Genomic DNA, 25508 nt, shown 5'->3' on the forward strand with positions numbered 1-25508 from the left:
CTGCTTTACTGTGTCTGGAATCATCAGGACATTTAGGACTATGCACCAGTGAGTGGGTATACATTTACCATGCACAATATCTGTCTTTCAGATATTTTCAGATATTTCAGAGGCTTTCAACAAGGGCACTGCATGTCCACACATGACGTTGTATTGTTTGCATACAGGGTTGAGAGAAGACCAGCTGCTGTTGGGAGGAACTGGTGGGGGGACAATGGGATGTTTCAGAACATACTACGTGTTTCAATATCCACTATTGATCGTTTGCTGAGAAGGCACAGGATGAGCATGAAGCAAACGATGACCACATTGAGTTCATCTATGTCAATGATACAGGATTCAATCTGACCAACAGGCAGCGCTGGTGAAGGAACATCATTGGCCACCGAGCAAGGGTGGAGATCCCTGGACAAAGGGGTGTAAACATAACCATGTGTGCTGCTATCAGTCAGCAGGGGGTTGTCCATCGCCATGTCACACTTGGCCCATACAACACAGAACTCCTTCTGGTATTCCTTGATGCAGTGTATGACCTTTTGTTCCAACCCACAGAGAGACAACATAGGGCCCCAGGCCACACCACTTCCACCACTTGAGCTTCCACCATGTGGCACTAATTCAAGAATGGTTCACCAACACACACCCCAGATCCAAATGATTTTCCTTCCACCACATCCCCCTTCCTCAATCCAACTGAGGATTTTTCTCAGCTTGGCGATAGAAGGTGTATGATCGGAACCCTCATCAGCACGTGAGTTTTCTAAAGGCGATGGAGGAGGCCTGCAGCGATATCACCGCAGGGGTGTGCCAAGGATGGACCCGCCATGCTAGGCACTTTTCCCCCACTGCTTGGTCAGGGAACACATCAGTTGTGATGTGGCCAAATCAACATGACAGGCAGGACAATGCCTGAGGTTTCAGTGTTTTCTTTTCTATCCATTTATGTGTACTGTACAATACTGTAACTTTTTCATGCTTGATGATACAAAATGCATACGTGTTATATGTATGTACATTTGTATTTTTTGGGTGGGAAGGATCAAACTTTATATAAAATAAAGTTCTTCTTTACTGGCTGTGTTGCTGGATTGTTTTTGTTTTCCTACATTAATCTTCCATTTTGATGAGAGTGTTTTCTTTTTCTAAACACAGTGTTTTCTTAATGCTCAGTGTGAGAAACACCAAAGAAGGGGACTGGGACGGAACATTATTGGCCATTGTGAATGTCCCTGCACAGCGTAGAGGGAATATCACCATGTGTGCAGGCGTCCTCCATCACCATGCCAGCCTTGGTCCTTATAACACCGCCCTTCTCATCGTCGAGCAGAGGGGTGGACCAGAGCAGCCCAGGTATGTTGTCATCTGGGACAACGTGAGTTTCCACCAGGCTGCTCTGGTCCGCAACTGGTTCATCGACTTCCCACAATTTATTGTTCTATACCTCCCACCATATTCCCCATTCCTAAACCCAATTGAAGATTTTTTTCGGAATGGCAATGGAAGGTATATGACTGCCATCCTCTTGCACGCGTGCCTCTTCTCCAGGCAATGGAGGAGGCATGTGGGGGCTTTTGGCGGCTGGATCCGTCACTCCAGAAGATTCTTTCCCCGCTGTTTAGCCAGGGAGAACATGTGATGTAGATAAGGTGCTGTGGCCAGACCAAAATAGGAGGCGGGATGCAGCCTAATTTCTTTTGTCTTACATTTTGCATGCGTTTTGTCTTTTTGTGTTTAGAGTTTTTAAAGAATTAGTCACTTTAATTTTTTTATTTTTGTACAGAAAACCCTTTATTTTGCTGAATGTTTTTCCTGGTTTTCTCCTGTTGGGTATGGAAACTGTTACATTTGTGTGTGTTTGTTTATATATATTTGAGTAGGTATACATTACTGTGACAATATTTTACAACCAGCTACAGTGTAGCACTTAAAATGCAAAAGGCATAAACCTACTGGTGTGATATTCATAGTGGTGTTGTTGGCTGATAGACAGATCTATTCATATGACACGTGTGTGTTTGTGATTTTGATGCAAAAAAAACAATTTGGAAAGAGATATAACAGTTTTGAATGCAGTGTTTGCTTTTGCTAGATATTTGTAGAGTTTTGCCTTTTGTGTTTGTGGTTTTGTGTTTTGTGTTTAGAGTTTTGGGGAAATGAGCCAATGATTCAGCAAACGTTTGGTACAATTGGGAAAAACTGTAAACAGCATATACAAATGGATTTAAAATATTATCACACACACACAAAGGCAAAGTCGGCATTTGTACAAACACCACATATACAGTAGGCATATACTTCGCCCAGCAAGTGTCCTTCATTAAAATGAATGATTATCTGACTATATAAGATTACGCGCAGGCAAGCCGCAAGGGCTGCTGGGATCGTGATCGAGGAAGATGACGTCATAACAGCGCTCCTCGGCTAAACGTCACAGTGTCGTCAGAACGTAGGCGCAGCGTACGAGCGGCCCGGGGACCCTGACACACAGCTCGCAGAAACCGTCTGACAGAAGCCACAGATCTTCCGCATAGCAATGGGGATTAAAAACACAAAGACAGCAGTGAGTTGTTCCTTCACCGACGTGTCAGTTTCGTGCGTCATTACTGATCGGGTGTGTTTCTGATGTGTTTTTTCCCTTTACCTCCTAAGGTACCCTTGTCCTGCAGCGACACGGCCGTGGCGGCCTTGTTCTCCTGCACGCTGTGCTGCGGCTGCGTGGAGGCGCCCGTGATGCAGTGCAAGGCCGGGCATCTCCTGTGCGCCAAGTGCTGCCTGACGTGGAGGTGCCGGAGCAAGTGCCCCACCTGCGGCGCCCCGCTGAAGCCGCGGATCCGCAACTTCGCCCTGGAGCAAGTGGCTTCAATACTCGGCCTTCCCTCCGAGGTACGTCCGGCCCCGCAGAGACCCTGAGCTCCTGCGACGCACCTCACGCAATATTAAACACATATTATACAGAGTGGTATACCCTATCTGCAGGGGCGCAACTCTGGTCTCGGAAAAAGACACAAATCAGTGTTTTCATCTGTAGTGTTTCTGTCAAAGCCGTTTTTGATCTGTCGTGCATGACTGTAATTGAGACGCGCAGTTTGCAGCAGCCCTGCCCAGATAACACACAACGTTTTGTAGCTTTTAAGATGGCATTTTTGTTTTGTTTTAAGATTTCTGATTTTACCACCCAAGAAATGTATTTTAATGTATTTCCCACAACTGGAAACAAGTACATATGTATCATTATACTGTCTAAAATACATAAGACATACTAAATGTCTCTTTAAATTCTTTATTTATGGGGCTTTTATTACATTTCTTAGGAACTGACAATTATTTATGCTTTTAAGCATCCAATTTCCCATAGGGAGAAAGAAAAACTTTTTAAAAACTTATTTTAAATAATTTGTATACATTATATAAGGTGTTACAGCTATATTTACGATTTAACTTTGCAGTTGCAATAACAATTGATTATCACAAAATAACAAGAAAGAAGTTTTATTCTGTTTTTATTTTTGACAAACTGTACTATAATTTTCTGCTGTTTCACAAAAACAGAAATTCATTTTTTGAAATTTAAATTCTTGACCTTCTCCTCCATTGAAGTGTAAGGAACATTTTGATACCACTCAGACGTTGGGTGAAAATAGCATAAGAAATGACGGAATAATGTGCAATTGAAATAACCTAACCTATGCAGAAACGTTTAGAGAAAATTTGTACCACAAAATGCAAAAATATATATCACAATCACTGTTTTCATGAAATACAAATGGCATTATAACACTTATAAAACACACATGAAAACATATTTGAAAATATTTTAAAAATATATTTTCTATATGAAATGTATGAATTTATAAGCCTGACCATAAATTCAGTGTATTACATAAATTAACTATCAAACATTCTTTCATGTATGACTCTGTGTCACTGGACTGGAGGCTCACGATGAGATGCTGGGTTAATTTATGTAGTTCAGGTGTTTCTTTTGAAACAATAATGAATTAAAATAGATGCACTTAAATAACTTAATATCATACAGAAAGATTATTATGATCATTCATATGTATTTATTATATTCAAAAACATGAATTAACATGACTTTTTCCCATTGGTGTAACTGTAATTCTGGTTGCACCATTTCACTTATTGGTTGCGCCACCTGAGTTTTGAACACCTATATGAACTTGGAGTAAAGTGTATAAAAATAAAACAGAAATTGCTACAAGTTTTCTAGGGGTCATACTACCTGACATGGTCACTTTTGTGGGGGTTGTGCCTTTTGACATTTGGAGGAATGCATTTTTTGGACAGAAGTTGTTTTGTAAGTAGAATACATTTTACATAGCACTGTTTCACAACTTTTAATAATTTATAAGCAATTTAACATACAATTATGCCAAACTACTTGATTAAGAATTGTATTGAGTAAAATAACCTTTTTAATACAGATTTGTTCTCTGCATATATGTTCGGACGGTTGCACCACCTGACATTTTGGGGCTTTGGAACACCAGAACTCAAAAAATGAATTACGTTTAAATGAAATGAAATTGGTTCCATATCAAGTAGATATCATAGAATAATTGTATATATGTATTTATATGTATCTATGTATGTATTTATTTAAAAAATGTTTAGGAATATAATGGCTTCTGACACAAAAAATGCACATCATGTCATTCACCCGTTCCATCCTAAATTAACTGGTATATTTAACAGATTCTTTTGTATGTGTCCATTTTCAGTTTCCACTCAGTAATTGAGTCCTGGTGCTGCATCATACAAACTGTATGAATTTTTTGTTGTTGCTTTTGTGTGATCTTGTCATCTCAGGGTCCCAGAATAACCTATTGAACCCCCCTATACATACTATATATTTTATCATATAACATACTGATTGTTTGTATTTTTATTCTCTATGGATACTGTTCAATTAACAAATTCCCAGTTGTCACTTCTGACCACCTTGTCTTAGCAGTTAATATTGTATGGGTCTGCACTGAAGACTTATTCAATTTATATTGTTCTGTATCTAGCATTTAGATATATAAGGAGTTATTTATTTATGAAAGTTCTTCCCTTATTAACTCAGTTTTCAGTTTTGCACAAGTTTGAAAACATGCTTTTTTATTTTTCTGCACTTGTCTGAATGTGGCGTTACTCTTGTTCAATTCCCGCCACTGACCAGGCCTTTTCTTCCTCCATTCGTTATCGGATGTGCTTTTGAAGTGTTTTTGTGCTTGCGTTGTATCAGTCATGTAGCGGTGCAGCCACTGACCTCATATCGGCCCACGAGGAAGAGCTGAAGGCCCAGTTCGTGTGCCCCGTGTGCTACGAGTACGTTCTGCGGCCCACCCTGCAGTGCCGGGCCGGACACCTGGTCTGCATCGACTGTTGGCCGTGGATGACCGACTGTCCGATCTGCCGCGTGCCCCTCAGGCCGGACATGATGAACGTGGGCATGGAGGCGCTGGCTGAGATGGTTCCCACGCTGGCTGCGATACTCCCCCCTCTCTTCGAGGTGAGTGCGGACGTCGGAAACCACAACGATTCCCCAAACGAGCTGCCCCTGCCCCCAACACACAGAGCACACACACAGACCCACAACACCCTGCAGTACCAAGTGTGTCAATTCTCTACCCGGTGTGTTAATGATCCTGGGCTGGTGTAGTGAGCGTGTTGCTGCCCTGTTCTAGTGAGCCGTGTTTGTGTTCATGTGCTTTGTGCGTGTATTGATATGTTACATGTGTGTAAATTGTCTTTCCAGCCTGACCCCCTGGCAGATTACTTCCCTGCAGCCGGCGGTGGGGGTGGTCCGGGGCAGGAGCAGACTGCAGACCCCCAGGATGAAGAGACCGATGTCGGGGACAGGAGGGCGTCTCTGCCCGTGGCGCTGGAGCCCGAGCATCTCCCATCAGGTACAATCTGAGGAGATGAGCCCAAATTATATTATTTAATTGTGATATCGTTCTCACGGCTGTAGAAATGGTTGTTCCTGTTATTTCCTGCAACCCGGGAGCTTCGAACCCCATCCAGAAACCAGGGTAGCAGGACAGTCTCGGGGGGAGGCGCAGGGACAGAAACAGTGACGCGTGTTTCGCTCTGCATTTCAGGGGCTGCAGAGGCGCCGGCCACGGACAGGAGCCCCTCCCGGTGGACGAAAGTCTGCCGCTTCTTCGCGCGGATCCCGGCCGCCGTCTCCTCCCGGCTGCACTGGGTGAGGGTGGGGCGCGTGTGACCCCCAGGCCCCGGAGTCCAGCCTGTCTGTGATGTTTGTCCCAGGTGAGTTTTCAGGCTTTTTACGTTGCTATCAAGTCATGTGGATCGACTGAAGCCTGTTAATAATAACGAATATAATTGGTTGTGTCACTGCCACAACTTAATTGTGTATTTGTCCACTTATTGTGTTGCATAATAAAATAATCGTATTTTTAAATTTGGTTCAATAACTGCTAACTAAGAGACTCTTCCGGTGGTTCACCAAGAGGCAGTTGGAGTTTTGACCCGGAAGTGCTTGTTATCGTGGCAAAATGGCCACGTGGTGGATATTGCACAGTTTACTTTCAGAGTGAAAACAAACTTCGAATCAAATTCACCATCAGGTTTGAACGCATTTTACTTGGGTTTCGGATTGAGATTTGTGTAACTGAAGTTTTCTCTCTCTTTCTTTCTCTCTCTCAGCCTGCAATTGTCATCCAGTATGGGTCCAACCCTCAGCCAGGATCACAGCCCAGCAGGGTGGGGGACGGTGTGGGAGATGGAAACACCAGCGTCTTCCTGTTTTATTTAATTTTTGTGCTGGTTTTATTCTACACTAATACTCGAGTTGTGCAATACCTGGATCATTTCTGCCTGTCACATGGTTCACTAATTTGTCCATCTGTGTGTGTAGATATATAAATATGTATTGAAAATTATTTATAAAACTATTCTGGCAAGAGATATATTGCACCTTGCAGCCCTGCACCTGGGTCCACTTATCATGGCCACAGTGATTTCAATGTTCATTTTATTTCATTAGTGGGATTTTTACATATTTTTTAAACGATTAAGCTTTAAATAGTTTGTTACCTGGTCAGTTCTTCAGGTCAGTGCTTGTGTTGTATTACAGCGCCATACAGTCTCATAATGCAATAGTGGTCCAATTGTGTTCCAGACTTTTGTTAATAATAGATGATGTTGCTGTTGACCGGTCCCTTTGTAGTCTTTACATGTATATCTATACATTATATGTTTGTTCGTACATATGTGTGCTCATACAAATGTTTACAAGATGGTAGGCTTAATAAGCCTGTGTTAGTTTCATGTTATGCCAAGTTGGCTATGGTTAGTGGGGCATCAAATAAAATCCTGCTTAGGGCCCCCAAAAGCCTAGAAACAGCCCTAAAAGAGACTGACTGCATGCACTTAATGGAGCTGCTGCTGAAATGAGGGTTTCCACGCAGCCTAAACAGGAGGAAGTGACTGAGCAGCAGATGAGAATCCCTTGAGGTTTACAGGACATCTTCATTTTATTTTAAAAGGGATCTAAATAAAGGGGACTTCAGAGCAAACACCGAGACAATCAGGACTGCAAAAGCCACTCAAACAAGGGGGATTGGAGAATCACCATCTGGCCTGCGTTTGGAGAAACTGCATTCTTGAAAGTGAGTTTCAAAATGAGATCACTATTGCTTGATCTCCACAAGGCATCTCCATTACATTACAGATGTACTACAGCATGCCTTGAGAGGGCAATACAGCCAGCATAATTCTGGACTGGAGCTGGAAGTAGGAGGGTTATTGTACTTGTTTGTGATGAACGGGCTTGAGCCATCATCCTAAAACTGAAACCCAAAAATACAAGAACGCCATTAATGTGTGTGTTGTACGAGGACAGTTTATCCATCTCTCGCTCTCTCTCTAGTAAATGCTTCTATATTTCAGTATTAAAACTCCATTTAACCTCATAATCCAACTCTCCTTCGAGTCCACACACACCCATACGTGCAAATAAATGGGAAGAGTCGATGGCTTAAAATACAGGTTTACATTTGCTTTCTGTTCAGGTTGGGGTCTGCCTCCGGGAGCCGGTCTAATGATGTCAGTGTTTTAAATAAGGAGTCTATTTAAAAGCACATGATTTGTAGGCAAAGGGGGCTCTTGCGATACAACTAATCTATATACAGGGATGGGAAGTGTATATTTGGAGAGGAGTTAGGTCTCTTGTAGGCCACGCAATCTCCTCTATTGCGTGGGTTTAAGCATATTGTCACAGAGGTGGGGAAATTGCGATGTGCCAGGAGATGCATACTCTACATAATTACTTGGTCTTTACATGTAATGTATTACCCAGTTAGACTGACAGAAGTGTTAATCCTTGTTGATTATTCTGTTCATAGATGCTGTCCAAAGGGAATGTTTGTTTGTTCGGTTTGTCTTTTCCCTCCCTCTGTAATATGGACGCTTCCATTTCTGCGGGAATGATAAATGCTTTACATACAGACAAGATGGGGTCTTCTCTTTCCGCTGGTTAAGAGGAAGGGTCACTAGCAATTAGTGGTGCCTTTTGTGTTGTGCCTAATGCAGATTTCACTGGGATTCAGAGTTTTCCAGTAGTGCTGGTTTAGTTTGCTTTTCATCTTTGTTTTTTTCTTTTCTGTGAATTTATGGACTCTTTTTGGTTCAAGAATGTTTCTTGGATTGACTTTTCTGGACTTTAAAGTTATAGTAAAATACTTGGTTCCACTGGAATATTACTGTCTCTGTTGCCTCAATTTTTACACCCTTCATGGCCGCTTTCTATGACACCTGAGTGAACAGGTTTGGACATTTATTGTATGTAGTAGCAAGTCAATTCTCCATCACCTGGGACCTCACTGTTGAAAACCGAAATTTTCCAAAAGCTGCATTTTTCGCTTTCATCATGAAATGTACGTTTTTTTTCTGTTTACATCAAAAAAGGATTTTGCATGGTATTATTATCATTTTAATTATATTAATGTCTTAAATTAATTATTCTTGTGTGTGTGTGTGTTGCCTTTATACAGGATAAATCCAAATAACACAAGTGCTTTATTAATTCAGTTTAAAGGCTTGCTGAGGCTGAGGTCCTTGAATCTCCAGCACAACAAGATTTCTGTGGTTGAGAAACACCGTTTTGAATACTTAAGAAACCTAAAGTCGCTCTCTATGGATTGGAACCCACTCACACGCATAGAAGAGGGTGCTTTTGAGAATCAAGTTTCTTTGGAAGATCTCAGTTTGGGAAATTTGGAAACTTTGGTCTCCATGTTGAATTTGACGTCGCTCTTCAAGAGGCTGCCAGAGAAGAGGGTCTGTTCGTATCGCCATCGGGGGTGACAGTCATCCCAGTGCTGGCCTCACTCTCAGTCTGAGGGGGCGGTCTGTTTCCGTTGTTGACTGTCACAGACCGTTTTTTGAGCATGTCATCGAGGTCCACGCTAAAACTGAACAACTCCGTTGCGGCTCCGATTTCATGGCCAAGTACGTCCCCAATGTCAAAGACTTTGAATATATCTCCGAGTTGTCTGCAACATTCATCGACTACACTGATCTGAACAGCCTCACCAAACTGCGACGCCTGATTCTTGTGAACATCAACCTGTTTGAGCAGCCCAATCTTCTCCTGATTTTCAGGAACTTAAGCCAACTTGAAACTCTCGTGATGGTCAACTGCAGGATCCCCTCCTTGGAGATCAGCCTAACCAAGGACCTCACATCCTTGAAATCCTTTGCTCTCCATATTGCCAACCCTGTCAGTTGAGGGAATGGTCTCTTTGATGCCGTGGCTGACCTGAAGTTTCTGTATTTGATACATCTCAATGTCTACTGCCTTTGCGAGAACGCTTGGTTTGTCACCTGGGCAAAGGCACAGACAGGGTTGCAGGCCTTGGTGTGGAAGCCTGACCTGCAAGACGTGACGTGCCCAGCGGCGAAAGGCACGGCGAATTTCCTCCAGTTTGTGCAGGGCAGCTGTGTTTTCGAAACAGAGTTCATTCTGTTTGTGTCGACAGCCTGCGGCCTTCTCTTTTTCATGTCCGCTGTCCTGATTTATAACCTGGCTGGCGCCTACCTGCTGGCTCTGTTCTACATCCTCCGCGGCTGGCTGGCCAACCTCACGCGCCGAGGGGATGCGGGGAGGCGCTACCAGTTCGACGCCTTCGTCTCCTACTGCGAGAAGGACGAGGACTGGGTCTTGGAGGAGCTCCTGCCCAACCTGGAGCAGCGAGGCCCCCCGTTCCTGCGCCTCTGCCTGCACAGCCGCGACTTCCAGCCGGGCAAGGACGTGGTGGACAACATCACAGACAGCATCTACAGCAGCCGCCGAACCCTCTGCGTGGTCAGCCGCCACTCCCTCCAGAGCGGCTGGTGCTCCCTGGAGATGAGACTGGCCACCTACCGGCTGCAGGTGGAGCGGCGAGACGTTCTGATGCTGCTGTTCCTGGAGGAGATCCCCCCGGTGCTGCTGTCGGCCCACCACAGGCTAGCCCGGCTGGTGAAGACCAGGACCTACCTGGACTGGCCGCAGGACGAAAGACAGCGTCCGGCCTTCTGGGACCGACTGCAGGCCAAGATAGCCAGTGGGCGGCCGACTGACTAAGAGGGTTGAAGGAGAATCACAGGAGAGAGTAATAATCAAGTACAACTATCTTAGATTTCTAAGTTGCCAGTCCTGAAGCATGTTTACCAGCAGAATTGGTCATAAGTGGCATTGGCAGATTTAATTTGTGTGTAATCGCATTTTAATCACTTGATCACTGGCATACAAATAATCATAGTTTTTTTTTTTTTAACAAATATCAGATCAATTGGTTGAATTCAGTTAAAATATGAATCTCTTTTCAGAGAACTCATGTATCCCTCTTCAGTTCAAGTGAAGTCGAAGTTTGTGTGTGATATCCTGACAATGAGTAGAAGCTCTGCTGGGGTTTTTCCCGTGGGTGTACCGAGGGGCCGAAATGCTTTATCTTTTTTAACATGCCTCAAGCTTCCTGTATCAACACTTACAGAATTTCAATTCACTTGCCTGCAATTTGTTTTGTTTTAATGGTTGCATTAAAAGTATTCAAAACACCTGTTTTGTACTTAAACACATTTCTAAAAGGAATAATTGTACATAGATTGAATGGACACCAGCACCAGCCCCGTGAGAGAACTGACATCACAGATGCCCCCCTCCCTCCACTCTCCTGAGGTGCAGGATAGCTATTGCATTGTTCTGTATATATATTGAATGTTTTTCTTTACTATTGTGATTTTTTGCACGTTATTTTAGTTTTTTTTTATCACGTTAAGATTTTAAAATTTTTAAGTGATTTTAGAATTGTTTAATTTTTTTTTAATCATAAGTATTACAATTTTGAATGTCCTTTAATTTTGTAATGTAAAATACTTCTCAATAAAAACAGTATTTTGATTTTTTGGATTGACTTTTGTTTTGTAGTGCATCACAGCCTATTAAATTACCTGCTCAGTAAGAAACTAATATTAGGCAGCCGAGTTCATTTCCACTGAAACAGAGAAACCAGTTCCTCTGCTGTTTTTCCTCGCAGTTTAAACAGGAAGAGCAGCAGAATGCAGTTCAGAAACGTCTCTGTAAAACCTGTTTGTGTTTGATGGATATTGTCAAGCATGCTGAACTGAATTGACTACTTGACCATGGGATGCACTCATCTTTATCTCTGCTCTCTCTGTGTCCTTAAACAGATCTCTCTAGAGGGAAGCTCTGGTTTCACTTCTCACATTTATTTCTGCCTGTTCTTTACTTCTGAATAGTGTCTATGTAACAGAGGGTGCCAGGGGTTCTGTGTTTCTCTTTATTTCACTTATAATATCCTTTATTGTTTTTTTTATTTGTTCCTAATTATTCACTAATTGTTTTATCATCACTAATTGATTTATTGATGTTTGGATTGTTTCACATTATTTGTGTGTGAATACACGGGACACAGCCGACCTTCACTCACAGCCACTTCACCTGTTAGCACTCGGCACGGACAACCTGGATAGAAGCCGCCCTGATTAGAGGGAAAAGGAGACCAGCACCAGCACCAGCAGGCTTGGCTGTGGAGTGGGGATATACCGGCTGTGAGGTTACCAGCCGGTAAAAGTTAAGCCTCCGTGGGTGCCAAGGCTCCTTGCGGAAAACGCTGGGTTGAGGAACATTTATTCTATTCTTTCTCTCTCTCCCCTTTTCTTTGTTTGATTGTTGGCTGCATTGACAAGCGGGTCCGATCGGGGAAGAGTGACGCAGGGAGGGACCTGCACCCTTAGCCCGGAACGAGAGCCTTCATCTCAGGCCAACTTGGGACCTGTTTCACTACTATTGCTATTGGATTGTATTGGGATTATTTCCCTTTAAAGTTGCTGTTCTTACATTCGTGGCTGCTGTTTTTGTTTTTTAGGGCCTAGTTTTAGGATTTTAGTATAGGATTTTATCATAGTTTAATTTTGTAGCTTTTAGTCTTTTCTATTGGATTTGAGTATTTACTTGCCCAGATAATTAAAAGCAATTTAAACTGTTTTAGATTAGGATTGAGCCCTTTGGGAATGGCAGACTTTGTGCCCTGGTAGTTGTCCCCCCCTTTTACTGATTGTATTGTGGCTATTCATTGTGTAAAATAAACTTCCTTCTTATTGCCTTTCTGAAGCCTGTGCTGTATGTACTGAGATCTTGCCGAACCTGCACGGGAACACTGGGTGGTAGCGGGTCCCCATCTCACAATAATAATCTTGGGTGTAGTGGGATTAGGTTTGGGTTCAGTGTTCACTGCCACCCGTGACATCTATTCCAATATGGATTCAATGACTTTGGTCACATATACACTTGGACTGGGACGAGCAACCCTGGTCCTGGAGGGCCACAGGACAGCCCTGCACTAGGATTGTGATTGTTTTACAGATTTAGAAACATCACGATTGCTCAGATTCAGCTGATTCACAGCTTCTGCTTTTACTGCACTGCAAGTGTTGTAAAATTCCTGGAATACAGTTTCTGAAAAGGTGTAATATACAATCAAATGTATTATAAACACCCAAAGGCAAATATTTTACATGTAAAATAACATTTCTCACGAATGAAAGAGGAAATTAGGCTACAGCAAATATATTTTGACAGTTTTGTTTGAGTTATTTTTCCAAGAAATTGTCCATTTGTATTTAACTTTTATTATTATTATTTATTTATTAGCAGATGCCCTTGTCCAGGGTGACTTACAAAATATAAGCGGAATACAAAGTGCAATAATACACTTAAATATTGATGGTGAAAAGATCTTATTAAAGGTGTAGAAAGGACTGACATGATTTGTCTTGATTTCAGCCTTTACATCATCGAGCTATGGACACACAGCATATCAGCATTCGGAAACAACTCTTACTATTTAATTATATCAGTATTCACACATTAAAATAAAAAACAAACAAACAAATGAGAAAAACATAGCACTCACAAGTTGAATGTGCTGCCATCACAGTCTGCTGAAAGATTGCTGTGATGGACAGTCCTCTTGCTGTGATATTTGTGTTTTGGAGTTGGACACGCTGTATAGTGGGTACACACATGTACAGTCCCATACAGTGTGGTATGTACATTCAAAGTTCACAGTTATGCCAAATAGTAAGGTCAAATTAGTGGGAAGCTCAGCTAAAGCTGATTGGTTGTCTAAAAACCTTATATAAGGAAAGGGTGCGCTAATTTTGCGCCAGTGAGGAGTGGAGGTGTGTTGTGATTCTCCTTAATAAATGTGTATAATTGTGTTTTCACCGAGAGTTGAGGGTGTTTTTTTTACAGTGCAAACCAGCTTCAGCTTTTCTTTTGTGGGATCCATGTAAATTATTATTTCTGGTCTGCTCTACCTGAGACGCGACAGAAAATTGGTGAAATCAACCAATCACTCCAACTTGTACAGGAATATCATGTATTTATTAACATCCTCCAATGATTCAATTAAACCTATGTTAATAGTATTGACAGATACACACATTCATCCTGGGATTACACCCCACAACATTCAGTTATGGGTCCCTAACCATTACTTTATGGTCATAATTTCTTAGACTGAAATGAACTCTGTATTTCACAAATTTTATTTTTAAGAGCAATGAAGCTGCCAGCAGTACATGGTGTGAGCTAGAGGGCCTGAGTAGGACACAACAGTTCCTCATTGAGAATTGATCGTACATCAGAGACCATCTGATTGCAAGTGGGGTGTAGAGAGCTCTTTATTTTCATATCTGACATGTAGCTAAAGGTCAGCCTACAAACATGTATCCCCTAACTGCTTTACAATGTGTATTTTTGAATTTTATTTGCCTGCAAACAAGGGATTATAGTGCTGACATAGAGGTCCAACACACATTAGAGTTTAATATGAATGTAATGCTATGTTTTTGCTATTTATTTCTTAGCAGATGCCCTTTTCCAGAGCAACTACACATTTCAAGAATGACCTTACAATTAAAGCAAGTACAACATACTGTACCACTGTTAACCCATTTACAGTATTGCTTGTGCGTGTTGACATTATCTGATTTTTGATACAGGACATCCAGGAGCACAACAGTGCCCTTTACCCCAGGCGTGCTCATGGAGAAGTAACTGAGGAAGAGCACAACAAACAGTGGCTGCAGCCCGACTGTGACTCTGGCAGAGGACAGGAGGTAAGAACCCAGGCGCGGAGCAGGACAGAGAGGTCAGACAAGCAGTGGCTCTCGGGCCGGCAACAGGAGCAGTAGAGCTCAGGCTAACGGCGACGTCAAGGACACGGGCAGGAGGTCTGTCGATGATGCGAACGAGGCAGGGAGGGTAATCCGGGAGACGAGGGTCAAAAATGAGAAAGCTGAGGGGCGATAACAAGGAAGCTAAACACAGGTCTGGAACGCTCAGCAAAGGGGAATAAATACTAGTGTTGATGAGCAGGAGAATAAGAGGCAGGGGTGGTGATGATCCAGTTAAGCAGGGACAATAATAGAGTCATCAGGTACACGGAGCCGGAGATCCAAGGACAGAGACAGAGGATGCTGTGGCAATAGGGACCTCTGGCGGTGAACTTGTGGATGGTTGGGCTGTGGATGTGACATCAATATGGTTCGTGAACGTTTGTTGCATTATGTTACATCATATCAAGGACAGTGAATATCAATAGTCTACACAACCTTATTGAAAATGCAGCTGTTCATGAAATCAAGACAAATTATATTGGACCTTTTTACATCTTTAATGAGATCTTATAACCAACAATATTTAAATGAAAAACAAATGGATCATTTCTTGGAAAATAATAATAAGAGGAATAATTTCCTCTCTCATCCATGAGAAATTTGTGCGTGAGAAATTTGATATGGAAAATATTTGCTGTGCAGTAAAAACAGAAACTGTAAATCAGCTGATTGTGAGCAATCGTGATGTTTTTGAATCTGTAAAATAATCACATTGCTAGTGCAGGGCTGGCCCACTCGGTTCCTGGAGAGACACAGTCCTGCAGGTTTTCTAGGTCTCTCTCAATCACCAATCACTGGATACTTGAACACGGGGAAATCTTGCCTAATTTAAACCCACAATTGGCTCAGATAAGCAGTTCACAATCTGGATAAAACTAAAACCTGTAGGCCCTGTGGCTCTTCAGGACCAGGGTTGGCCGGCCCTTTCCAAGTGTATATGTGGTCAAAGGCATTGAATCCATATTGAAATAGACACTATTCAGAAATAAAGAACAGGAAGAAATACATGTGAGAAGTGAAACCAAAGCTTCCTTCTAGAGAGATCTGTTTAAGGACACAGAGAGAGCAGAGATAAAGACATATAGCATTGCGTTTAATGTTCTATGTAATGTTTCTCATTACATTGCCAGGTATTCTGAAGCATTGCTCAATTCTCCGCTTTTGTAGCCATCTAATTAATTTTACGGTCATGTTGGTGGTTACTTTATTTTCAATATTTCTTAGAGGCTTCTCTAGTGTCAATTTCCACCAGGACTTGTCAATTGCCTGAAAAACGGAAAAGACGTGCTTTAGTCAGATGTGTGACAAAATTAAGTACTTTCAACTGGAACTGAAAAGCTATTTCAATTTTAAACACACACACACACACACACACACATATATATATATGTCTTCCCTCTAAACCTGTATAATATTTTGCATATTTAGCAAACAACTGCCTTTAAAGCAGGTTCTCTCACAACAAACACCCCCATAAGAAATAAAAGAGTTGGACCTGGGAGATTACCAAGAAAGGCAAAGGACTGTAGCTGGTGTGATTACAAGCTGAGAAATGTTGAACATTCAATTCTAACTGTCTATGTTCAAGAGAATTGTGATTTTGATATGCATATACTTATAATACATGTGACATGAATTCAAAAGTTTGTGGGTAAATTACTGCTATTTAATATTTCCCTCATTGATTTGCTTCTTGTGTTAGTTTTGCTGTGTAAGACTGCATAGATTAAAACAGGTGATGGATTTGTGTACATCTTGCTATTCATTTTGATAGTTTGTATTTAATAGATTTTACTATGTGTTCCCAGAATAAGCACAAATACATAGAAATTGTATATATTTAACTTTAAACACATTAGATGTTTGCGTATGTCTATAGAGATGCACTTCTGTGTACATATTGCAGCTGTGGTGTTAGTATGCATGTGTGGTGGCGCTGTCGTACTGCAAGGTGAGTTCAGGTGAATTTACATTACGTTTCACTGGAAACTTCACTGACCCTTGTTTACAGGTAATGACCCTTGTCTTTATTTAGTTTCTTATGTTAAATACTGCTAATTCCTTAAAGTAACGATTAATATTGTATATATATAAACGTAGGTCAATGACGTTCATATTTGATAGATAAATGCAGATATTTATTTTTTAAGCTTTCTTTGTAAAATAGCGGGAAGGCTCAGGCCCTGGTTGTTTTACACCAAACATCATTTATAATTTAATATATAACATTAATATTGCTTAAACTAAGATCTGTTCATGTTTTTTAATATAATGAGAGTTTCTTTTCAAGTCGAAAGACAACCATTACAGACCAAATGGGAAGAGCCTTCTGACCTCCTGCTGGGAGGAGGCATTCCGCCCCCATGCCTGTGAAGTGTCTCCTCCTCACAGTAGCAACCTTCTTTCACCTTGCCAGTGAAACATGATTTTAGTTTCGTTCACTCTGTGTGCATGCTAAAAGTGCAGAAGTGTGCTCACCGCTCTTCTGAGTTTTTTAGACTTCGGTCTTCTCGTAGAGCTGTGCTTCTCTTCGGACGTAAGTGCACAGCAGGAGTCTCACTCAGAGCCGGCCTTGGTCCCCCCATTGTGATCTGCTGTGCGTTTTGCAGTAATTTTTCTCACACATAGAGCTGGCTTTGGCTCCTCCACAGAGATCTACTGTGTAAATTACCCATCTTTCAGATATTCTTGTGTGTGTGTTGGAGCTGTTATCCACGGGAGAGTGTCACTAGGCTGAGCAGTTCCCGTTGCGGGACAGACACTGCAGATCCCTGCACTCGACAAGGATCGACACATCGATAGCGACCTCAAATGGAAGCCCTCCATCACCTGCCCTTGCAGGAGGAGATGTCCATCCTCCTCAATACATCAATTATGCCTGTTCAAACTTCGGGGCCACTGTTGACCTGAGCATAAACACTCAGCCAAGGCGAAGGAAACGGCATCAAAGTATGCTGACCTTCAACAGCTGAGAAGACAGCCCTGGTCGCGCCACTGGCCCTACCCTCAGGGGATACAGTGGGTAAAAAACATACAAAAAAAAACCTGCAGCAGCAGGCCGGCAGCGCGCAGCCAAGTTTCCAGCATATCAGAGGCTAGACACAGGCCAAGGGTAAAAATAGAGACTAGGGGAGAAGTTAGCCCTGCAAGCCCCCTGGCAAAACCACAGGGAGAATGTCCCCAGAGACAGAAGACAATGAGCCACGGATATGCCCTCCATTTCCACTCTGGCCCCCCTCCTCAGAGGAGTGCTGACCACTGTCGGATGCCCAGAAGGGCACCTACTTCCATGTCCCCATCCTCCCAACACACAGGACATATCTACGCTTCGCCTTTCAGGATCAAGCTTACGAATTCATGCTAAAATTGAATTGGGCTGATTGTTGTGTTGGTGATGCATTAATTGTCATTTTCTTTTAGGATAAAATCCAGAAGAAGTCCTGCAGAGATACCAGGGCAATATGGCTAACCAAGGCTATCAACCCTTTTTTTTTAACCACCACCAAATCAGATCTGGCATCTTTGAGGGAACAGAACAGAGAATTGTTTAAATTCTCTCAATGTATTAGAGTGGACTCACTGGTAAATCAGTACAAAACTGGTACTATTAACAGGCCTTTAAAATATTTTTACAGAATCATTAGTTACTGAAAGAAGTTAATAAAATTATCAATCTTATTTATATATGTATTTGTAATATTTTGAGGATCTCAATTTTGCCTTTCACATTCAAGCTTTGTCAGTGTTACCTTAATCTTAACCGCCGTTTAACCGCCTTAACCTAGTTTAGACATGACGTTCAATATTTCAATGTTGGTTCTTCTCATTCCTGTAAAAATAGTAAAACACTTTCTAATCTGTTTGTGTCCTTTTTTGTTAAAATTGTGAAATATGGCCTGTTTTCAAAAATACACATTCAAAGTGCTGTTATACATTACAAATGTGCACAACTTTAATTTAGGGATTGCAAATTATGTAATAAATGCTTAATAACAGCAGCACTATAGCTTTATTAACAAATTAATTATGAGATAATTTGAGATATATATCAATAATGCTCTTATATATTGAAATTGTGCACCACTTTAGGGGTTGCAAAACAATGTATAAATGGTTATAAACAGCTTATTACTTGTTACATTCATTTATAGCATATTTTGATTTAGGAGGATCTATGCTTACAATGCTGTTATAGATTAAAAATATGCAACATTTTAGTTTAGGGGTTGCAAAATGATGTATAAATGATCAACAAAAGCTTATCAACAGTTATTTTAAATGTAAACACCTTGTATTTTAGGCAAAGGTCTATATCAGGGGTGTCAAACTCAAGGCCTGCGGGCCGAATACGGCCCCACAATGGTTTTAATCCGGCCCCTGTGAAGGTGGTGTATCATTAAGTAATTACGCCCGCGATAGCTTGCGAAAGAGGAAATATGCATGTGCTTTTTTAAAGAACTTTATGCTTAAAGTCAGCGATGTAGTGTGTCCAGACAAAAAGCATTTGTTTGCAAATGTCAGTCTCTCACGAAATACCGTTGCCGAGAGATGATTTAGCTGCTAATCTCAGACCAGCTAGCCCACAAAGCAAGTCATTTCACTGCATACTCGCCTGCTGTTGACGAGAGCACTGACATACCAGACACGACCCAGTTATCTGTTTTTATCCGGGGGGTAAATTCAGGTCTAAATGTTACTGAAGAGCTTTTGGGTGTTGCAGCAAATGACCCATTTCAGCAAGTTGACAGATGCGTGAACCGAATGAAGTTGCTGTGGGAGAAATTAGTGGGTCTGAGCACAGAGGAGCGCCTGCACTGTGTGTGAAAAAACAGGTTTGCTTGCTAGGATGCAAAAATAGTGTCAGTGTCCCGGGACAATTTATCATTGCATGCTACATCAGGAAGCGTTGTGTGGGAAGGTGATGAATATGGATCATGTAATGCACACGGTAACAAAAACTGTACATTTGATCAGGGCTAGAGGTTTAAATCACCACCAATTCCAGGCATTCCTTGAGGAAAATGGCGAAGTGTGCTGGCTGAGTCGGGGCGTAGTACTCAAAATGTTTTTCGAGCTACTGGGAGAAATCAGACTTTTTCTGCAAAACAAAGGGAGACAAATATCAGAGCTCTTGGGTGAAAGCTGGCTGTGTGATCTTGCATTTCTGTGTGATGTTACTGAGCATCTTAACACCTTGAAGCTAAAGGGCAGTAAACAGGTCATAACGGAGATGTATGACAGTGTGTAAGCATTTCAGCTTAAATTACGTTTATGTGAGAAGCAAATGCAGCAAGGAAACCTTTTCCATTTCCTGACATGCTAAGCCATCTCTAACTGTATCACAAACGTCACTATTCCCAGTGCTGGAGTCGCTGCAAAACTGAATCTCGCATTTTAACAAACAGCAGTTCAGTTTCCAGCTTTTCTCCAGCCCGTTTGGTGTTGATGTGAACAATGCTCCAGATGGAATTGATCGAATTGCAATGCAATGATACACTTAAGGCGAAGTTCAGTTCCATTGACGCTGCAGAGTTTTAGCCCTTATTACCAGTCACGGTACCACAGACCCGCCTGCACGCTGCACAAGTCCTCTCAATGTTTGAAGCGCAGACCTGTGCTAACAGCTGTTTCACTGATGAAGCTCAACAAATCCCCCAAACATCACGACTGAATGACAAGCATCTCCACTCCATACTGGAGATCGCTTCAGCACAAGACTAACAAGCTAGTTTCACGAGAAAGGTGTCAGGTCTCCTCAACAAATGAACCCCCTCAGAGCAGCAATTAGGTCAGATGTGTGTTTTGAATAATCGTAAGTGTTAAAGATTAAGTATAATTCGAATTAATTTAAATTTAGAGTTGCGAATTTTGTTGAAACGACAGTGAATTATAAATAGGGACAAGCAAATAGTTGTTTAAATATTTGTTTACTATTATAAATGAAAGCAAGTAATCGCCAGTTGGCACCAGGCATTCCGTTTGAAGAGCTAGCGGGTTTCAGAGTTGAGTTTTCAGGTAGGGTATGTTTTTAATGACATGGGCCACAGAAGGTTTAGCTGTGCAGTGTATCCACCACACCCTCCATAGTAAAAAGATGCAGGATGTGATAAAGATCCGACACTGTAAAACATGTTTTGATGACTACGAGCAAGCTATAGCAATAGGTGTGTTTTGTTAAATAATCATGATGTGACTTACCTGAGTCACCTCTCAAAACACGTTGTAGGATGTAGAAGAAACTACACAATTCAAGAATTTAATTCACACGTTTATCAAGTATCCACAGATCTGGATAGAAGGTATGGACATCATCTATTCACTGGGGTATGTAATGTTTTTAATAAATAGTGAAGACAAAAGTTGCTGACCCTATTTATTTTCTTTGTAATGTGTCAGAATACCTGGCAATTTAATGAAAAACATACAAACAGAACACAATGCTATATCATAGAATAGACTTAGAGCAAAAACAGATCACAATTCAGAGATACATCAGTAAAATTGATTTATAAATGGTACTCATAAGCTTGCCTTATAGGTAGAGCTATAACAAATAATGCAGTCTTCTTATAGTATATGTAATTAAATAGCTTCATAAGATGTTTAATAGCAGCAAATGAATGGCATGGCAGATTATGACAATAGATTGAAGTTGGCATGAAAATGTCGTTATAATACCTTGTATTAGGTATGTTATTACATATATTATAACGTATTGTAGCAAAAAAAATTAAATGTTTAAAAATGTCTAATAATATATTTATAATTTGTAATAATCATATAGCAATTAATAACATAATTAATAATGTGTTAATAGATTGTTTATAATGGACAATTAAAATAATGTGTTACCCATTTTCCAATTATGCACACATTATTTGGGGCACAATGCTAATGCAAATGCAATATTAATAATCTCTATTGCTGTGCAGTATCTGCTGGGATACTGGCTAAAGTAACTGTTGACGATGACAATGATGATGGCATTAGATGTGTAGCTAAACCAGATAGCTGTCTGGCAGTATGGTTTATTTTTTCTTGTTCCTTTAACTGGACAGTCCAAGTTCACCTTAACTGCCACTAAATAGCATTTTATTATAACATGGTGGCTGTATTTGCATATATAGTGACTTTAACCTTGAATACAATCTGCAAAAGGTTTGTTCAATTATTTTATTTGTGTGCCTCAGTATTAATCTATGCTATAACACTGCTACCTAGCTCTAAGTCAGCTCATTAGATAGTAAGTTAATATCAGCAAATGTGATTTGGCAATGGTAGCTTGATCCATATAGATTTATTTGAACCTGCAAAGTGTGTAATAAATATCAGTCAGCGCTATGTGGTGGAAAAAAGCTTTGGAGTCGCGAGTTCTAGTCAGAATTTATTACGTGCACGGGAGGAACAGCGCAACACAGAACTCAAAGGATTTTAGAAAGAGCCAGAGCAAGATTTCTGGCTCCCAGGTGTCTGGGAGCCAGAAATCTTGCTGATTAATAGGGGATCAAATACTTATTTCCCTTATTAACATGCAAATCAATGTATAACTTCTTTGAAATGCGTTTTTCTGGATTTTTTTGTTGTTATTCTGTCTCTCACTGTTAAAATACACCTACCATTAAAATTATAGACTGATCATTTCTTTGTCCATGGGCAAACGTACAAAATCAGCAGAGGATCAAATACTTTTTTCCCTCACTGTACATATAGATATTAAATACAGTAGTCAGCATTGAACAAAACTCAAAAATAAAACAATGGCCTTTCTCTAAAATTGTTAATTTGAAGCGGTTGACTCTCCTATCAGCTGTTAACTGTCCTAACAGCAGTAACCTGTCCTATCAGCGGTTAAGTGTACTATCACCACTTATACATATAAAGTTTGACAGTGAAACTGGTAAACATAAGACACTCAGTTAGACATTGAAACTCTTCCAAATTAATGTTCACCTCTTAATTGTAATAAGACTACACCCAAGATTATTATTGTGAGATGGGGACCCGCTACCACCCAGTGTTCCCGTGCAGGTTCGGCAAGATCTCAGTACATACAGCACAGGCTTCAGAAAGGCAATAAGAAGGAAGTTTATTTTATACAATGAATAGCCACAATACAATCAGTAAAAGGGGGGGACAACTACCAGGGCACAAAGTCTGCCATTCCCAAAGGGCTCAATCCTAATCTAAAACAGTTTAAATTGCTTTTAATTATCTGGGCAAGTAAATACTCAAATCCAATAGAAAAGACTAAAAGCTACAAAATTAAACTATGATAAAATCCTATACTAAAATCCTAAAACTAAGCCCTAAAAAACAAAAACAGCAGCCACGAATGTAAGAACAGCAACTTTAAAGGGAAATAATCCCAATACAATCCAATAGCAATAGTAGTGAAACAGGTCCCAAGTTGGCCTGAGATGAAGGCTCTCGTTCCGGGCTAAGGGTGCAGGTCCCTCCCTGCGTCACTCTTCCCCGATCGGACCCGCTTGTCAATGCAGCCAACAATCAAACAAAGAAAAGGGGAGAGAGAGAAAGAATAGAATAAATGTTCCTCAACCCAGCGTTTTCCGCAAGGAGCCTTGGCACCCACGGAGGCTTAACTTTTACCGGCTGGTAACCTCACAGCCGGTATATCCCCACTCCACAGCCAAGCCTGCTGGTGCTGGTGCTGGTCTCCTTTTCCCTCTAATCAGGGCGGCTTCTATCCAGGTTGTCCGTGCCGAGTGCTAACAGGTGAAGTGGCTGTGAGTGAAGGTCGGCTGTGTCCCGTGTATTCACACACAAATAATGTGAAACAATCCAAACATCAATAAATCAATTAGTGATGATAAAACAATTAGTGAATAATTAGGAACAAATAAAAAAAACAATAAAGGATATTATAAGTGAAATAAAGAGAAACACAGAACCCCTGGCACCCTCTGTTACATAGACACTATTCAGAAGTAAAGAACAGGCAGAAATAAATGTGAGAAGTGAAACCAGAGCTTCCCTCTAGAGAGATCTGTTTAAGGACACAGAGAGAGCAGAGATAAAGATGAGTGCATCCCATGGTCAAGTAGTCAATTCAGTTCAGCATGCTTGACAATATCCATCAAACGCAAACAGGTTTTACAGAGACGTTTCTGAACTGCATTCTGCTGCTCTTCCTGTTTAAACTGCGAGGAAAAACAGCAGAGGAACTGGTTTCTCTGTTTCAGTGGAAATGAACTCGGCTGCCTAATATTAGTTTCTTACTGAGCAGGTAATTTAATAGGCTGTGATGCACTACAAAACAAAAGTCAATCCAAAAAATCAAAATACTGTTTTTATTGAGAAGTATTTTACATTACAAAATTAAAGGACATTCAAAATTGTAATACTTATGATTAAAAAAAATTAAAACAATTCTAAAATCACTTAAAAATTTTAAAATCTTAACGTGATAAAAAAAAACTAAAATAACGTGCAAAAAATCACAATAGTAAAGAAAAACATTCAATATACACTCACCTAAAGGATTATTAGGAACACCATACTAATACTGTGTTTGACCCCCTTTCGCCTTCAGAACTGCCTTAAATCTATGTGGCATTGATTCAACAAGGTGCTGAAAGCATTCTTTAGAAATGTTGGCCCATATTGATAGGATAGCATCTTGCAGTTGATGGAGATTTGTGGGATGCACATCCAGGGCACGAAGCTCCCGTTCCACCACATCCCAAAGATGCTCTATTGGGTTGAGATCTGGTGACTGTGGGGGCCAGTCTAGTACAGTGAACTCATTGTCATGTTCAAGAAACCAATTTGAAATGATTCGACCTTTGTGACATGGTGCATTATCCTGCTGGAAGTAGCCATCAGAGGATGGGTACATGGTGGTCATAAAGGGATGGACATGGTCAGAAACAATGCTCAGGTAGGCTGTGGCATTTAAACGATGCCCAATTGGCACTAAGGGGCCTAAAGTGTGCCAAGAAAACATCCCCCACACCATTACACCACCACCACCAGCCTGCACAGTGGTAACAAGGCATGATGGATCCATGCTCTCATTCTGTTTACGCCAAATTCTGACTCTACCATCTGAATGTCTCAACAGAAATGGAGACTCATCAGACCAGGCAACATTTTTCTAGTCTTCAACTGTCCAATTTTGGTGAGCTTGTGCAAATTGTAGCCTCTTTTTCCTATTTGTAGTGGAGATGAGTGGTACCCGGTGGGGTCTTCTGCTGTTGTAGCCCATCCGCCTCAAGGTTGTACGTGTTGTGGCTTCACAAATGCTTTGCTGCATACCTCGGTTGTAACGAGTGGTTATTTCAGTCAAAGTTGCTCTTCTATCAGCTTGAATCAGTCGGCCCATTCTCCTCTGACCTCTAGCATCAACAAGGCATTTTCGCCCACAGGACTGCCGCATACTGGATGTTTTTCCCTTTTCACACCATTCTTTGTAAACCCTAGAAATGGTTGTGCGTGAAAATCCCAGTAACTGAGCAGATTGTGAAATACTCAGACCGGCCCGTCTGGCACCAACAACCATGCCACGCTCAAAATTGCTTAAATCACCTTTCTTTCCCATTCAGACATTCAGTTTGGAGTTCAGGAGATTGTCTTGACCAGGACCACACCCCTAAATGCATTGAAGCAACTGCCATGTGATTGGTTGGTTAGATAATTGCATTCATGAGAAATTGAACAGGTGTTCCTAATAATCCTTTAGGTGAGTGTATATACAGAACAATGCAATAGCTATTCTGCACCTCAGGAGAGTGGAGGGAGGGGGGCATCTGTGATGTCAGTTCTCTCAC

General features: G+C 41.2%; 1 pseudogene; it reads left to right on the forward strand.

The window, feature by feature from the left end:
* The first annotated feature begins 1255 nt into the window (after window positions 1–1255).
* On the forward strand, window positions 1256–10600 carry LOC136767353 (toll-like receptor 13; annotated as a pseudogene).
* The last annotated feature ends 14908 nt before the right edge of the window (window positions 10601–25508 follow it).

The sequence above is a fragment of the Amia ocellicauda genome, chromosome 14 (genome assembly GCF_036373705.1).
Source record: "Amia ocellicauda isolate fAmiCal2 chromosome 14, fAmiCal2.hap1, whole genome shotgun sequence".
NCBI lineage: Eukaryota > Metazoa > Chordata > Actinopteri > Amiiformes > Amiidae > Amia > Amia ocellicauda.